Here is a 19,183-nt window from a genome sequence, read left to right as displayed (position 1 = left end):
GCATAAGGCAGCTTGAGTTTTGATTTCACAATCAGCTGCACATTTTACTTTGGGAGAAATTTAAATTACATCATGGAAAGATATAAACTTTGAAAGACACAAAACAGACAAGAAATTGAAGAAGTAAAACAAGTCTATCAAGGAAAAGTGAATGACATGATCAGGAAAAGAGGCATCTTTATCATCCAGACTCAGAACTGAATCTGAGAAGCATCAACCTTCCTGAATCAGTATAAACAGAATCATCATTATTTTTTTGAACAAGCAGAGAAAACATCTTAACCTTGGCTCCAAATGGTGAGTTATTCTTAACAAAAAGGAGTGTAACTAACATTGTAGTATACCCATCACACCCCCACCATCCACTCCTCAACACCACAGCTGCTCAACTGCACAGCCGCATAAATGCCCCCATTACTGAGTTCTACAATCAATGAATCAGTCTCTCTCTCACACACATCACCACCACCACCAGCACCACCATATGTTTTAAATGCTACCAACCTTAACTGTAACTGTGTGCTTGATAGGATCCAACCTATGATATTCCTGAATAAAATTTATCAATGACCCTCATTGCCTACAGAATAAAATCTCAACTCCTTAGTGTACAAGGCATACCAGGTTCCTTGTAATATGGCTCCTGCCCAGTTCTCCAGCCTTGCCACATGTGAATCCTTCACATTCTGGCCTTGTTCTAACTCAACTCATTTGTTAGAACTCAACATGCTCCCTATCACTGTTCCTTTTGCACATACAGTACATTCTACCTGGAATGTACTGCACCTTTAGCTCATCAAGCCTGGCCATCAGTACCTTTAAAAATTCAATTCAGGTTCACTTCCTCAGGAAACATTTATCTATTGCTATACCCATCCTATTCTCAGAGACTGAGCAAGACATAATTGCCTATTTACTGTACTGTCTCCTCTATTTGACTGAAACCTCTTTAGAAAAGGGACTATGACTTTGCTTTCTACTCAGCATCTTTCAGAATCCCTAGCCCATGATACAAGATTAATACATGTTAGTTTGACAGATATTAATTTAATTAATTTCTGTTTGGTTTTGATAGCGGATACCTCTAACAAGTTCACTTTGGGCCTTCTATTAAATAGGATTAAAATTTAAAAGCCATTTGGGTCTTACTTTGAAGGAGACTTCTTTTACTGGATTTTCAGACATGACAAAGTATATTATTAATGTTAACTTCTTTCACAACCCAGCCATTCATCTAAACATTAGTCAAGAACAAGTGGTCTCTCTGCACAAGTGAAATATAAATAGTTTTTAAATGTTAATGATATTTTAATAATGAAAGATAACAATTCTATGCAGGACAAGAAACCTACTCATTAGCTTTATAATGACAACATTTTAATTAGCAGCAAAAGTAAAAAGGCATAGCCTTGTTTTATTTTGCCCATAGGATGCTGTTACTCTTACAGAGAGGCAGTTTTGATTGTATTAGCATATCCTGTCAGGTGTCTAAAATCAAGTCATTACAGAGTTTTGCTAATCTTGGGGAATTTGCTGCTTATCTTCAATAAGAAATGCTCTCCCAGGAAAAAGACTCCCAGGTGCAGAAATCCAACATTAGGTGCAGAGCAGTGTAATTCTGCTCAATATGGCCTTGAGACGAAGCCCATTCATGGATTTTAGCATCCATGAAATTGGAGAAATAAGCATACCTTGAAAATGGTTTTACTTTCTTTTAGCAAACAGGATAATACTTTCTTGCTTTGCTGCTTCTTGAAAGTTTTTGGATCTTCAAATGGCATTAAAAGCTAGAGAATGGAAAACAAAAACTGCAAGCAATTGCCCAGCTAATGTGTGCCTCAGATGCAAAGTGGGGAAAAAGTAGAACATCTTCAGAGTGTAATCAGCTTGAAATGAGTGATAAAAATTCGATTATCTTTGTGCAACAAATTGCTATCAGCCACGTATGGCCTAGGAACCTGATTATTTTCAAATCATTTTGACTTTCAATAGAAAAAAAATGATCACAAAGACCTCAGCAGATATTTTTTTCAGGTTTGTCACTGCCTATCAAGTATAGTTTATGCACCATTCATGAACTTCAAGTAAATTCTTCTCTCAACATAACTATCCTCTTATATAAAACTTAAGCTATTTTAGAGTAGAATTTTCTATGTATATTCATGGAATGATAACTGATGTTTCTCGAAACAAGAAAATTTCAAAATAAACTATATTTCATGGTCAAAGCTTTCAGGAAACAATAAGCAAAGATAAGAGGTTAAGTTTCTTTACTGCTGGATATCTTTTGAGACTTTATTGGACCAAAGTACACTGTGAACCTCCATGACGAAAATGGTCTTCCAAACATTTGACCATTGAAACCTTTTTCCAGAATTATCATGAGACAGCCGTTCTACAATATCTCCCTAATTAAAGCCTTTTTAAATATTGGTGACCAAATAGGAATAGAAAACACACCATCTCTATGGCATTTCATTGCATTCTGCTTCTGTATTTCTATGTTTTGTTTCAGTGCAGTTGCTATTAGAATTACTGCAGTGATTCAGGGAGTCAGTCCTCTACATGATGTCAAGAGACTTCTAACCATGTGGTCTGACCATTTGGTTTGGAAATAAACACAGTCAGTATGTTAGAGGAAAATATCAAGTTTTTAAGAAGTCCATTCTGACCATCATTTTCACTGTTTAGCTCCATAGCTCATCTCTTACCCAAATCTACTTCCATTTGTTCCAACCAGAGAGTGTAGTAGTAATTTCTCAAATATTACTCTCAATCCAGCCACTGTGTAGATTACCTGAGCTACAAGAATTGGTAGGGCTCCATGTTGGCCCTAAAACTCAAACCTCCAATCCTAAATCATTGTCAGTAGCAAGAACCCAATATAACTCAAAGCTGCATAAATATGTTTTCATCTTTCCATACCTGTAAGGTCCCTGCAATATTACCACGAAATAACTACTCTTTTCTTCTAGAATGCAAATAGGTGGGCACTTAAATGCAATTAACTTGTGTGTTTGTATTTCACTGGTTTTGTTATCCATTTTATATTTCTTTGAGAATTTAACTTTAGAATAAATATAAGTCCTAAGAGGGTGGGCTTTTTGTCTGTTGTGCTAATTACCGTATCTCCAATGCCTATAACAGTGCCCAGCATATAAAGACAGTATAAAATATTGTTGGCTGAATGAACTAATTTTAGAACATAAATTCCCTTATTCTCTGCGATGTTAGAAGCCTCTTTTAACTATTAGAAGAAAAACTGGCAGAGGCAAGGGAAACTATGATTCCGATTTGATCCAACATCAGTTGCATTGTTCTTGATGTCCAATATATATTGTCCCTTTTCCTCAGTGCACCACTCCATATTGGAAAGTGTCCTGATTCCCTCATTCCCCCAAACAGACATTGATACAGGCTATGTCTGCAATGGACATTCACTGGAGATTAAAGTTAACAGATGAAATTTACATCACAGCAGAATAAACAAATAAGCACTGAATATTCTGTATCTCAGCTCCTAAAATTCCTTTGGCTACCATGCTACAAGAATGTGCAACTGGACATTGTCTGCATGGATTCCTGTGTTCTCCTCAGGTCACCCTCTTCTGTCTTGCTATTTACTTCTTGTGCAGAGATTGGAATGCAGGGTTTATGATTCTTTTTCCGTAGCTGTTGGAGAATTTACACGAAAAATTCTCAACCAAACACATTTTCAAACATGTTTCCTTGTTGGTGTCTAATTCCAACCCCTCCTCACACCATTCCCATAACTCCCCTCAGATAAATGGTGACCCAGGGCTTTTGGGGGAAATTCCAGAGGTAATTTCTGGGAACATGAACATGAGCCTTGTTTGAACATGAATTTTATCTTTCACAGCCTTGAGACTGATGGCTGTGGAGCCACTGGAAGGACTGAGTCATAGGGAAGGCAGTATGGATCATTTGAGGACATTCTTTAAATGTCCCATTTCTTTGGGAAGTATTCCATTCTAAAATCAGACAAAAACTTTTCTAACACCATCTTTCTTTATCTTGTCTTATAAAAGGATACTCAGAAAATTTGGAATCTAGAGAAAAATAAAAGGAACAGTTATGCTATTGGCCTACACACAAATAGAACCATGCTAATCATTTTGGTATATTTCAATTCCATTCTTTTTTCTATACCAGTTCCTTTACAAAAAGTTAATAAAACCCTTGATGTAGATTCATTGATTCATTGATAAGTCCTGCATTTTCACTTATCATATCTTAAGCATTTTCAAAATTGTTGTATTCTTAATATCTACACAAGAATCCATCAAGTAAACATACATTAATCAATTTAATGATTCTCCTAGTATTTAGCGCCCATCTAATATTTTTCCACTGAAAATAACAATTCACTGAACATAGTTGTACATAAATGTGTTCACAATTTAAGATTGTTTCCTTAGGATTCATCCTTAGTATTGACATAGTAAGTCCCATACTATAAGCCTTTCTAAGGCTTGTGATATTTATTGCCAATTGCTCTGAAAAGGTTATGTTATTTTTCATATTATGATGTTTAAAAACTTTACTACATGAGTTTTATTGCTTGATCTGAACCAAATATTTGCTGCTACCACGGCTGTTGAACTTGAGAATAGAGCTGACACAAAGCCTTTGAGTTCAGCATGAGGTCAGTAAAAGTTTCTGAATATCTTTCATCTTCCTCTGTTTGACTGGTATGATCTGCTCTCTAGGTTATGGAGCAGTCACCTTGCAGGCTACGCTTCCCCAGCTAATAACAAAAAATTGTACTTTTAAATGATGGTCTGTGGGGTCCATTATCTTTGCTGAGCTATACAGTGTCACAGTTTTCTTCTGTAACATCTTTCTAATAGCAAAATTATAAATATTTACTGTAAAAAAAATTGGAAAAAAATACATAGAAATGTGTAAGGAAGAAATGCTTAATTATTTATAGTGCCACCAGCTAGAAGGAATCTCCTTTAACATTCAGTACATTTCCCTCTGAACGTATTGAAACAAACAAGGCGACACTCATAGCGCTGTTATCACATAGCACAACAGCCAGTACCATGCAATACAAACAGCCTATGATCCTGAGTTTCTCAGGTTACATTATACCATGAGACTTTCTTGTGCCATTAAATACTTTTGAAAATATGAATTTATAAAGCATATAATATCCCACAGTACGGATACACCATAATTTATTTATCAGTTCTGTTACTAGACATTTAACCTTTTCTCTTTTTCATTTTACATGGTTTTCTTGCATGTTGAAAGATGTAATAAAGGTCCTTCTACATTAATCTTTGTATAGAATTTTCATTATCACCTAAGGATAAATTCTTAGATGAAGAATATTTGAGCCAAAATTTATGAGTATTTTTAAAGGCTTTCAGCACAGACTTTCAAAGTGTCATTCAAATAGTTCATACCAATTTACTCTCCCTGTTCTGTTGCAAGAGGTACAACAGATGGCAAAGATGAAGAGAGTAGGTAAAACATTATATATAGCAAATTAATGAATATTTACTAACACCCCACTATGAGCATGTGGAGAAGGAATTTATATTTGAAAAAACAAGCAAATATACAAAAAATATTTACATTGACTCTGAATAAATTTTACTGACTGCTAAGGTAAATTGAAAAAAATTTTTAAAGGAATAAATTTAATTTTTAAAAGCAAAACTAAACAAAAGATGCTTCCTCTTACACATATTTTTTGTTTTGCTTTGAAATTCATTCCAGCAGAAGAAAGGTAGTGTGCACTACTTTTCTTCCAAGTTGTTTTTAACATTTTTCCATAAAATTATTCTCAAAGTTCATATAATAGAACTAAGCTACCTTGATCATGGAAAAATTATGCTGCTTCATATAATCTATTATAATAAGCTAAGTGAGTATAGTTTCAAAATGTATGAAATACCTTTAGCATCTCTAGGATATAATTATAACGTATTTCAATAAGAAAACACTCTTTCTTTTCAAAGAAATTAATGGCAAGGAAACTGCTGTTTACCTAGAACAACACTGAATGGTATAATTTGATTCAGTCCAAATTCATTAAGCATGTAAGATATATTCTCAATATTGTAGTAGATTCTGCTGGGTTACAGTGAACCCTAGGAGGAGTATGTGGTCTGGTAAGGCAGACAACAAACAACAAAGGGTCTGACCATACAAAATCATATGTCAAAAGAAATGGCTCAAATATAAAGAACAAGGAAAGATGAAACCACATAATTCACATATTTTTTAGTTCAAGGTAGTCAACCCAAATTAACCAAGAGTGAAGAATTTTTAATGTCTGGAAAACATTTGCATGTTTATGATCATTCTCTTCACAGTACTCCGCATATCAATATATCTACTCTCCCAGACGTTGCCATGTCCTTCCTTTAGGCTCTAACACCTTCAATGCTCACTGGACAAAATATTCTGGAGCAAAATAAGTGTTGGATAGATTCCAGCAAATCAAACAGTTGTGGTTTACTTACTCAGTCCATAGATAACTTACAGTATGTCTTTACTAATATTGTGGCCAATATAGTCTTTGCAGAGGGAATATGAAGATGGGGTAGTATATACTAACTAGTTCTTTTTTTTATAAACAGAAGCATACTATCTATACATTTCATCTAGATGTGTTTATGTATACATTCACTATAATACATATCTACCTACAAAGAGAAATGTGTTCTTCCAGTCATCGAGGATATACCTGCTTTATACAATATGACAGCTATCTAAATCATGTGGGAAAAAAAAATCATGTCTCACCCAGACTGAAATTACTGTTGCAAAAGTCCTATGAATGTCCATATTTACAACTCCAACAGGGGGCAGAAAAATTGATGCCCTAAATGAATACTACTACTGCTCACTGCCTGGTGGATGTTAATATGCTCTAGGATCACAAACACTGATTAAATACAGGCCTTCAGAGTCAAAGCTACATCGTTCAAGTTGGGTATCTAGTCAGTTCCTAATTAATCTGACAATGGAATATACCTCTTTCTTCTCATTCTGGCTAAGTAGACAAAGCCCCAGATCAGCCTTCAGGCAAGTGGTTTATAGCAAAAGAAAGTAGCCAGCCATATAAAAGCCTCAGAGTTTGTTCATTCTCACCTGTTAAAATTTTCTGAGGCCAGCCTTGGTTAAGATTTGGTTATAGTTTTCTATTTTTTTGAGAGTAATGATAAAATGGAGGGCTTATCAGTAATCAATAACCTATCATTTTTAGTGTTTCTCCACTCAAAAATTCCCTGATTACATACAGTTTTTGCAATCTCAATAACCTACTAAGAAGATTCTTCTAAATTTGACTTTATTCCAAGTTTCTAATCTTCCTCATAATCCAGGCAGTGAAGATTTAGGGAGTGTGATTAGGCATTATAGCCTAAGATACCACTATATCTTTAACCTAAATATTCTTATTGTAGACAATTTAACAAAAGATGCATATGTATCAGAGCCAGATGGACAGTAGGCCAAAGGTTCTCATCTATGGCTACACTTCACTTAAGGAGCTTTTAAAAACTACTGATACACAGGGTTTTTATCTTAAATCATAAGATACTGACTTAAATGGCATGCGGTGGGCAGTCTCAGTATCTGTATTTATTTTTTAAAACTCTTTAGCTCCCTCACCAAATCTAATAATGCAGGTGGTTGAGAACTACTGATTTAGACATTTATAGACACATTTATAGACAAATAAACATGGGTAGTGAAAAGAATAGTCACTTATGAATAACTGTGGCTCAAAGGCCTTCAGAAGCCTATTTGCTTGCTTCTGTAGTATGTCAAATAAATGATAATGTGTTACAGTTTGCACATTTGGACTCTCAGGTTAGAAGATCTCCTACACTAAAATCAATAATAGTAGGTAGCATTCATGGAGTGCCTGGTATGTGTGAAGCACCATGCTAGGTGACTTTATAAACTGTATCTTATTTAATCCTTTCAACCCTCAGGGGTAAAAATTATTTCACACATTAGGAATCTGAGACTCAAGAGAGGTAAAACAATTTGCACTAAATGAAACTCAAATCCATATAGAGCATCTTCCCTAGCCTCCCACTACTTCCCAATTCTGTATCCAATTTCTCAAACAAAAACTGGTCTGGCTTTGTATCTACTCATCATGGAGTCAAACCAACACATTTCAAAGTGTGGGAACCGTTTTCCTCAATTAATACAGAGAGTTGAAAACTGACACAACTGTCTGTATTTTGGCTTTAAAAAAAGATTTCAATAATGGAACAGACTTTAAGAAAGTACAGGCAAAAACTCATAGTAACTACCTTCTCTCCCTTTTTGGAAGAACTGAGTCCAAAATGAGATGCTTTCCTGCCTGCTCCAGAACAGTGGAAACAGAGAGATATTTGAAGCCATAAATATGCTTTGGGGTGATGGTTTACAGCATATACCCATACATCCATCATCTCAGAAACAGACTGAAATCCCATGCATTTCCATACAATTTTCAACTACTAATAAATAACAACTCTGAGCAAAAACAACCAGTAAAAAATAAAAAGTAAAAGAACCCAAAATAATAGAATCCTTTACTATCAGCTGATAGACAACATTTGTTCAAAAACAGAAATTTTTCAGACAGGCTATATCACCAGCCTACCTTCACCTAAAGGGATGTTTAACCCCTAAAATGTCAGGAAATGAGTAGAATAAGCTCTTCAAAGCTCTGAGCACTGAAGTTATAAAATCATTTCTAAAGAGGTTGTATTATCAAGTTATCTTATTCCTGTTTTGCAACAAATAGCTTTTCAGAGATCAGGATCAGGTTCATGTTTATTTTCTTCACAATCTTCAGTAAAGAAGGTCTTACATAGTTTTTAATATACCAGTTAGTAGAAAAATATATCAATGAGCACTTCATCTTCAAATATCAAATGAAAGAGAAAATTTTCTAACATTTATAAGATAAAAGGATATCCTTCTATTCACACCGTGCCAGAGTTTTTCTGGGAAATCAATGCCACTTCAGCACCTTATCTCAAAGTCAAAGAAATAAACTGGATTTAGGTTCAAGGAAATCATTTGGCAAAAAACCATAATTCAATCCTTTTCTTCATGACTCCAAACAAACCCACTATGCCATTAAGAGAAAGTGTCTAAAACATTTATTTTGAATAATGTAAATTTCCTCATATTATTAAAATGCTTTTCTTTTTGCTTTTCACTTTTGAATTAACTGTACTGACCTGGGTACATTGACTCTGCACTGTACTTAAGAAATACCATCACAGCGAAAAGGCAAGTGGGAGTCAGAAGACTCAAGGTCATCTCTCAAGCATCTCTAGATCTGCACTTTGTTCTAATGCTGTCATCTAATAACTCAATTTCTTCATCGCCCATATTCTGATACTAGGGCCAACCTGAGAAGACAACTTTATAACAAAATAACATACAAGAACATTTTTTTAATTGAAAGACACTACTTCCCAAAGCATGTTCTAAAGAAAACTGGTTCCATGAAGTAGTCTGTGAAAGAAAGACAGCTTTCTTTTAAGTGAGCTTTTAAAGCACTAGGAGAATCACAATTTACATTCAGATTTTAAATATTTAAGAAGCCCCACAGTCACAGTGAGGAAACCTATAAAATGTAATTTTAAGCTCACTATTACCCCAACTAATTTGGCCACACTATCCTTTGACTGTCAGCATCTTGCTGCTTAGATGTGCTAGAGTGTAACTCAGAAGATGGTAAGAGTACGTTAAATTCAAAAATATTGTGATCCTGTTAATTTAGGTTTAATTTGGAAGGAAGTTCAATTTCAGTTAAGCATATTCCTAAATTTTTTTTAAACTTAATGATTAGAACAAAGGTAATACCCAAAATGTAATGGCCAAGTTTTAAACAAACAGAAAATTTTCTCTTTAAGGGATGTTTTGATACTGTGATTTCCCACATACTGTCATCACTATGAGTAGTTATAAAATGAATGATTTTCTTCATTTTGTTTCAAACAATAATGACCCCCCAGATGTTTCTTTTATTGGGAAACTAAAATTCTTCCCTAGTTTTCTAATCTCTCTGATCTTTTTTAATATAATCCCTATAAGAGAAAAAACACCTCTCCCTTGCCACCACTCCAACACAAATCCTGATTTCCTTAAGGAAAAATTTGTTGTAAATGTACTCCTGGCCCCTCTCTACTCCTTCACTATCTCCACCCCTAGTAAGTGTGGGAAGAACAGGCCATGTTAGCTCAGCTCGATCCTTACACCTGAGGACTGGCCTGCCCTCCAAGGATGGTCCTCTCACCTATGTTCATTCTTCCCTGGGCAGGCGACCCATGCACAGAAGTGCACTGCCCTGACCTTGGACAAGTCAGCCTAAGTCTAGAGTGGGAATCATAGAAGGATTTGGTTCTAACAATAAATTACATCCTTATAGAGAGGATCAATGAGAATTAATCTTTTGACCTCCAAATTTTTTACTCTTTAATTTCTCAAATTGTACAGAATCTTGGTAGAAATTAATGTTGCTACTTTGGGAGGCTTTCTTAACACCCCAAAATTTGCCTCACAAATTCTCATCAAATCCTATGCAAGAAAAAAAAAATTCCAATACAATAAAAGGTCCCCACTTGCTTCACAGAACACTCCCACAGGTGAGATATTCTTAGGAGAGAACATCAGCTTCACATTCATCTGATATTTTCAAGTTGAGCCTTCAAAGTACTGTGGACTAATGAGAAAAACTCTGGAAAAAACATAGGTATATTGAGAAAGAACTCACTAAGGTCACTAAGCTCACTAAGGTTCCCAGTTAGTGTTATAGCTATCAAAAGAATGCTCAGCTTATTTTTATGCTGTTTTCAGTCCCACATGTAATGATTACTTCTGCCTACGTATAAGCCCCATTTCCTGGCTTCCTTCCTTTCCATTCTCACTTCCCTCCTCCCAAGCATGTTCACTCAAACCCATGTTGCAGGGTCAGCTGGTGGGAGAACATATACTGGAATGCCCTCCCATGCTTTTACAGGCAACATTTCTGTCTTTCTCAGGGTTACCAAAGCAATATGTTTTACATATTGTATTATATTTTTATTATATTGTATATATATCTCAATCATGTGATATAAATTATTTTTACCCCTCTAAAGTGTGTCACTTCTTAAAAACATTCATCTTAGTGTTCTCAGAACTCAGTGTGATGCCTGGAACATTGTAGGTGCTCAATAATTACTTGTTAAATAAAGTTTTAAAAATGTAACTGATAAAAGGCAAAACTATGGAGATAGTAAAGAGATGAGTGATTGTCAGGTATTAGGGAGGAGGGAGGAATTAATAGGCAGAACACAGAAAATTGCTAGGGAAGTAAAAATACTCTATATGATAGATACATGTCATCATAACAATTTTCCAAACCCATAGCATGTACAAAACCAAGAGTTAAACTTAATGTAAAATATTTGGGTTGATTATGATGTGTCAATGTAGGTTCGTCAGATGTAACAGAAGTACCACTCTGATAAGGGATGCTGATAACAGGGGAGGCTGTGCATGTTGTAAGGGAAGGGGGTGTATGGGAAATCTCTGCACCTCCCCTTCAATTTTGCTGTCAACCTTAAACTACTCTAAAAAAAAACCCACAATCTTAATTAAAAAACCAACTGAACAAACACAGAGCCCAGTATTTGAAATATTATTTGATCTCTTCAAATACTAATAAAGTGAGGAATTATTAATACGCAAGAAAAAAGATGATGTATTCTGGGTAAAGTTGAGCAGTGACTGAGAAATACACTATTAAGTCAAAATTATAACTATATATCAGCCTTGTCAGTTAAATCTATGGTATTTCATAAACTAATTGTTTTTATGTGAAAATCCATATGCTTTTTAAAGTATGGCCTTCTGTGCAATTTATTCACTTGAGGTAAAAAAAATGCTAAAAATAAATAGTTTATCTGGTTTTCATAGCACTAAAGACTGCTATGTTATTCTGTACTTTATGTCCTAATGTCAAACTGTGATATGTACACATTCCTATTCTTATAGACAAATGCTACAATAAATAGTCACCTTGAAGGAAAAATAGATCCTCAAGTCACAACCCTAGTTATGTCACACCTCTGCCATTGCTAGTGGGTATTTAGTATAAATGTTACATCATCCCCCTCCTTGATTCAGAAAAAGGGTATAAATAAAAAGTGCATTTTTAAATGCTGGTATTCAGATACTACTGTACAACATGAATTTACTAGATCATCAGGGTCAAATATTGCATGTACATTATTTGAATAAAGTACTTATGTCACCTTCTTCAAGTACAAACTCAGTGACTCCATATTTATAAATTTCTTTATACATATTTGCCAACAAGAAAATAAAATATGTATTCAGATATACCAGCACTTTTGATAGGTGTCTAGGCAATCAGTACTTAAAACCTGTCTGCATCCAACATGGATTTTACTATGTCCAAACAATTTAAAAGCAAATGGTAGTGGTGTAAAAGGAACACCCACTTTGGAATTAGACTTAACCTCTTTGAACCTGTTTCACCATCAGTAACATATGAATTGATTGTATCTATAGATCTCACAAACATTACCTTTAGGATCAAAAGAAATAACTTACATGAAACACTTAGGAGAGTAATTGGGATGTAGTATATATTCAATTAATGTTTCTGACCTTTTCAATTTAGCAAACTGGAAACTGACTACTTACAAAAAATAATAATTCACATATGCTAAGTATGTACTCTTGCACAACAATTTCAGAGGATAAAGGAATAAACTAAAAGTATATCTATTGTTGAGGCTGCCGCTGAGAATCTACCAACAGATTTTGCCATACAGTCCTGACATTTTATTTGAGTCTGTATCCTCTATATCAATTCCTTGAAGAACTGATAAATTTTATAGAAAATATGACCCTTCTTAAATTAATACACATGATCTGTTCCCAGCTCCAAACAACATGAAACTCACATAAAGACCACATTTCACTGATAAATCTAGGAGAGGAAACTTAATAGCACAAAAGCTTCTTAGAATTCTTAAACATATCAATAATTGATTTCCTGTAGAATTTAATGAAAGCATCCCAACACGGGTGAAATGTAAAGATGATTCCAAAGAAAGCATATTCTACAAGGGACCAAAATACTCAAACCAGCCTTATCTTCTCCTGATAATGTCAAATGGAGCCAGAAATGTAAAAAGTTATGATGAGGCAAACTTCTAAAGCAGAAGCCATTCGTGAAAATCCTATCTGCTGACAACACACTCAAAACCTGGGACTGGTAAGTCTACTTGCAAGGGAATATGAATGACGTATTACAGTACTCACTACACACAACTATATGGCTGTCTGTAAGGAACACAGTATGAAAGTAAAGCCATAGTAGGTTAATGATAAAATAATCAGAGGAAATGGAGTGGCTATATTAATTTTTAAGTACACTTAAGATTCCAGAATATCAAGAATAAAAAAGGACATTTGATATTGAAAAAAGTCTTAATTTTTCAGGAAGACAATGTCCTGTGTACATACCTAATAGAAATTTGAAATACATTCAGCACAAAATGGTAGAAATGAGAGTAAAAATAAACAAACCTGAAATTATTAGTTTTAGGCTTCAGCACTCTTCTATCAGTAATGGAAAATATAAATGCACACAAATTTGGTAAGAATATAGGATATACTTAAAAATTATCAAACAAGTTGACATAATTGACATGCACACTATAATAAATAAAATGTATATTCTTATCAAGTGTATATGAACCATCCACTAAAATAAACCATCTGCTAACCCATTAAATACACTCAGTAAATCTAGAAAGATTGAAATCATGTAGATTATATTCTCTGGCCACAACTGATTTGAAGTAAATATCAGTAAGAAAAACATGTCTAAAAAATCCACAAGTATTTGGAAATTGAACATATTTCTAAATGTGCCATGGGTCCAAAAATATGACAAGGAAACCTAGAAAATATGTTGAAATAAGGAAAAATTAAAACACAAAAAAATGTACAGACATATAGATCAATGGAATCATGTCCAGTATTAGACCACATGCATACTTCTGATTAATTTTTGTACAGTTATTAAGGCAATTTAATGTGGAACAAGTCTTTTCAGAAGTCACAGGAAAAACTGTATGTTCATTTGAAAAAAAATCCTTCAGCTCTTACCTCATACCACATACAAAATCTCACTTCAAATGCATCATAGTTCAAAACACAACAAAAGCTAAAACTCTAAAACTCCTGGAAGAAAATAAAGAGTAGACAACAATTTATCAGGTGAGACACTGAATACCACTAGCCATTAAAAAAAAAAAAGGAAAATTGGACTCTGCTTTTCTGAAGACACCATTAAGAGAATCATAAGCAAGTTAAGACTGAAGGAAATTATTTGCAGTACCTAAACTTGACAAAGTGCTAATATCCAGAATATATAAAGAAATTCTACAACTCAATCATTTAAAAATGGGCAAATACATTAGCAGATATTTTACAGGAAGATATATAAATAGCAAAAAACATAAGATACCCAATATCAGGACCGACCATGAAAATGCATATTAAAATTAAATCATAATGAGATATTACTACCTACCTACTAGAATTGCTAAGACTGACAATACCTAGTGTTGGTGAAGCTACAGGACAACTGTAATTGGTATAGACTGCTGGTAGGAATGTAAATTGTATAAAGCCACTTTGTAAACCAGTTTGTTTTTTTCTTAAAGGTAAACATACCTTTATCATACAATCCAACAACTCTACACTTAGGTATTTACTCAAAGAGAAATGGAAAATGGGCCTACACAAAAGCTGTTCATAGTGTTCAAAGCAGCTTTATTCCTAATAGCCCAAAGCTGAAAGCAACACAAATGTCCATCAATAGGTGGATAAACAAGTTGTAGTACTTCCATGTAATGGAATACTACTTGGCAATAAAAAAAAAAACTACTGATTCATAGAACACACCATGAATGGATCTCAAAAATATAATGCAGAACAAAGGAAGCAAGGCAAAAAGAGAACACACTGTATTCCTTCCATATGAAATTCTAGAATAACAGAAGCTAATCTGTAGTGAGAAAGGGCAGACTGAGTTTTGTGGAAGATAGACTAAAGGTGCATCAGGGAAATCTTTAGGGTGACAGAGATGTTCTATATCATGACTGGATGGTAGCAGTTGCATAGTTGTATACAAACTTACTGAACTATACACCTAAAACTATTGCACTTTATTATATGTAAAATAAACCAATAAATTTGATTTTTAAAATCTATATTCATAAAACATATTTTACATTTATGACTGAGAGCAAATATCATGATCTAATAAAAACATTTTTCTTGAACTTTTTCACAAGTAAAAGTTTTGCAATTTACGTTTGCCTTAATGTGGATTTGCCAGAAGCATTTCTTGAGACAAAGATTTGAATGAAAGAAAGCAGTTTATACTGAAGGTGATCATAGAAGGCATCAGAAATGGAGTGAAGAAACAAGGCAGGGAAGGGAAGAAAGCCACTAGTGTGCTCATTAAGCAAGTTACCACCGTGGCGTTTGGTGACCAGGTGTGCAACACACACCTATTAAAGGTTATCCCAACCTGAGGATTATTGCCTGAGGACTCCTCCAGCGGTTCTTCAAAGCCTTTCCCTGGGTACCTGCACAGCATTACTGCCTGGACACTTCTTGCCTCCTGTACAGGGAGCAAAGCAGGCTCCGGTGGACAGAAAGAGCTTCCAGGAAAAGAAATGCAGGTGTGACAGTTGGAATTGAAACTAGTATGGACTGAAGTGATAAGGGCAGCAGGGACTGGGGTGGGAACACCTTGCCTGATACATTACTGAAAGGGAACACCAACAATTCAAAATATATTGCTGATGGAGAAATTTTAGCCACATCGGTACTAGAGTTAAAGACAACTTTGGATCCTTTATACTTAATTTCCACTTTGTTTACAAAACCAGCACATCTTTGACAACTATAAAGATGTTAGCCACAGGAACTGACCATAAATTTGAAGTCAGGCTTATGCCATTTTCTGGAAAATGTAAATGTCATATTTAGTCATCATCAAATTATATAAACATCAATGTAAAGAGAAAAGAAAACAGGAACACGATTTAGAAATATTCTAATTATTCTTTCCTGTAGGTATCTTTATTTAGCATAGAACTACATTCTCCTCAGGATCAATCATTAGCAGAGATAAAGTTAGCGATATAGTATTTTGTACACTTAACTATTACAAATATCAAACTTTTTCTGAAACTGAAGAATACCAAATGTTATCCCAGAGAATTAAAAGAACTTCCCACATATGAGGTGGAACAATTAGACTTGCTGTTGTGTTGTTTCATTTTTTAGTAATATAGGGTATGTCAGCATCAATCAATGGCTATAAGTGGCTTTTCAAACACCACATATATTTAAAGTACTAAATGAATATAAATTCTACATACTTAATCTCCAGGCATAATACTTTTGTATCAAGTGCCCCACTACAGTCCATCTATATGGATTAACTACACAAGCCAGGGTGCAATGACACAGGTACACAATCAATTCATTTTCTTCTAGCCATATGAATTATTATAGCCTTGCCATTTTTTGATTTGTGTGTTCTTTCCCAGTTTTCAAAGTTTTGATTAGACATTTCTGGAAAATCTGAATTCAGGTCTAATGTTAGGACTCACAGATTTTGAAACATTTTCAGATTAACAAATAATTCTGATGCCAACACCTAATCTTAAAGTATACTTCAAATATGTTTTCAGACATTTTAAGATACGGGAATATTTTTCAGTTTAAATCACTTTATTTGTCCAATTTTTATTCAGAGATTAAAATATATGAAAAATGATCTGTTCTAGTAACATCAAAAATAATTTTTACAACTGCAAATAGGTAAGTACAAAATAATCTATAACATCTTTCAGAATTTCCCTGTACGGATACCTTTGAACCTGTGTTAGTTCATAATTCCTGATCAAATTTTGTTCTTGAACTTTTTAACTTTTTTTTTAAATTAAGGTATCATTGATACACACTCTTATGCAGGCTTCACATGAAAAACAATGTGGTTACTACATTCACCCATATTATCGAGCCCCCTCCATACCCCATTGCAGTCATTGTCCATCAGTGTAATAAGATGCCACAGAGTCACTACTTGTCTTCTCTGTGCTACACTGTCTTCCCCATAATCCCCCCCACACACCATATGTACTAATCATAATATCCCTCAATCCCCTTCTCCCTTCCTCCCCAACCCCTCCCCTTTGGTAACCACTAGTCCCTTCTTGGAGTCTGTGAGTCTGCTGTTTTGTTCCTTCAGTTTTGCTTCATTGTTATATTCCATAAATGGGGGAAAGCATTTGGTATTTGTCTTTCTCTGCCTGACTTATTTCACTGAGCATAATACCTTCTAGCTCCACCCATGTTGTTGCAAATGGTAGGATTTGTTTCTTTCTTTTGGCTGAATAGTATTCCACTCTGTATATGTACCACATCTTCTTTATCCAGTCATCTACTGATGGACACTTAGGTTGCTTCCATATCTTGGCTATTGTAAATAGTGCTGCAATAAACATAGGGGTGCATATGTCTTCTTGAATCTGAGAACTTGTTTTCTTTGGGTAAATTCCTAGGAGTGGGATTCCCGGGTCAAATGGTGTTTCTATTTTTAGTTTTATGAGGACCCTACATATTGCTTTCCACAATGGTTGAACTGCTTTACATTGTCACCTGCAGTGTTTGAACTTTTTACTTTTAAAAACCCATTTGTAAATTTATAGAAAGTAGGATTTGTCTTCCAAGAAAAGGAATGTAAGTACAACTTGGGGAGTTTCTTGGCCTCCAGGAAAGTCAGCTCTGGAACCTCCCCCTATTTGAGGACTATATATATAGGTCTGCCTGGACATGAATTAGATACCATGGGCTTAAAACTGAACATGAAGAGATGTACATGTTATATTTTTCTATTTGTTCTTTGCAACTTACATAAAAGCAATTCTTTTCTCAAATTTTCAACACTGGATCAATATAATGAATGCTATAATATAATGCTATATGAATTATTTTTATATTTTTAAAAAGCAACACCTAAAGAAACTATGCAAATTTCATAAGGCTTTTCAGAGCAATAAAGTGACTGTCAGAATGAACCCAAAGAAGATACACAGACTTTTTGAAATATACATTATTTTCCCTTCCATGGATTCCAAAGAGATGCAACAAACTTATTCGTTAATAGTGATCAGAAGGGACATGCTTATCTGTGACTTCCAATTAATTTCAAAGCAGATTTTAAAATGTTCGCTTTATAAAGCATATGTCTTTATATGTAACCTGATAGATAAAGAAAATGAATAAGACATCACTGGCTCCTCTCTCTCTCTCACACATCGCAACCAGTCCCTCCGTCAATCCTAGGCTCTACCTTTGGAATATATCCAGGAGCTAAATAATCACTTTTCACTGCCAACACTCAGTCTAAATCAGGGCCAGCCTCACCTCCCACCTACGTTATTACAGTAGCTTCACACCTGCCTCCCTGCTTCCATCCATCCTGATATTCCTTTTTCCACAGTACAGAGTAGTATGTCTAGAACACAAATCACATCGTATCACTCATCTGCTGCAAACCCTCTGAAGTTTCCTGTCCTATTCAAAGCCAAAGATATCTCTTGCTTTGCTTCTTAGCTCATTTTCTAAGGTTCTCTCCAGTGCTCACTCTGCTCCAACCACTCTAAACAGTTCCCCTTTTGTTAGAGGCACACCAAGCAATCCCTTGTCTCTGGCATTTACAATTGCTTTTCCCTGGTCTATGGAAGTCTCTTGCCCTAAATATCCACATGACTAGCTCTCTCACTTCCTCCAAATGTGACTACAGAATAGCTAGCTTCTAAACCACCAATATTAATAAAATTTAAAATTTAAAAAGTAAGCTCTATACTCTCTCTGCTTTGCCTGCCTTCAATAGCACTCATTACCACAAGACATACAATATTTATTTGTTGAGTGCTGTCTTTTCCCACTAAGTTCCAAGCTATATAAAGGTAAGGGCCTGGTCAGCAATATTCACTGCTGTATCCTTAGGAACTATACTAGTTTATGATACATAGTAGGCATTCCATAAACATGTGCCAAATGAATAAGTGAATCT

This window comes from Manis pentadactyla, chromosome 7 (genome assembly GCF_030020395.1).
Source record: "Manis pentadactyla isolate mManPen7 chromosome 7, mManPen7.hap1, whole genome shotgun sequence".
Lineage (NCBI taxonomy): Eukaryota > Metazoa > Chordata > Mammalia > Pholidota > Manidae > Manis > Manis pentadactyla.
The sequence above is the reverse complement of the archived record's forward strand: the minus strand, read 5'-3'. Positions refer to the sequence as shown.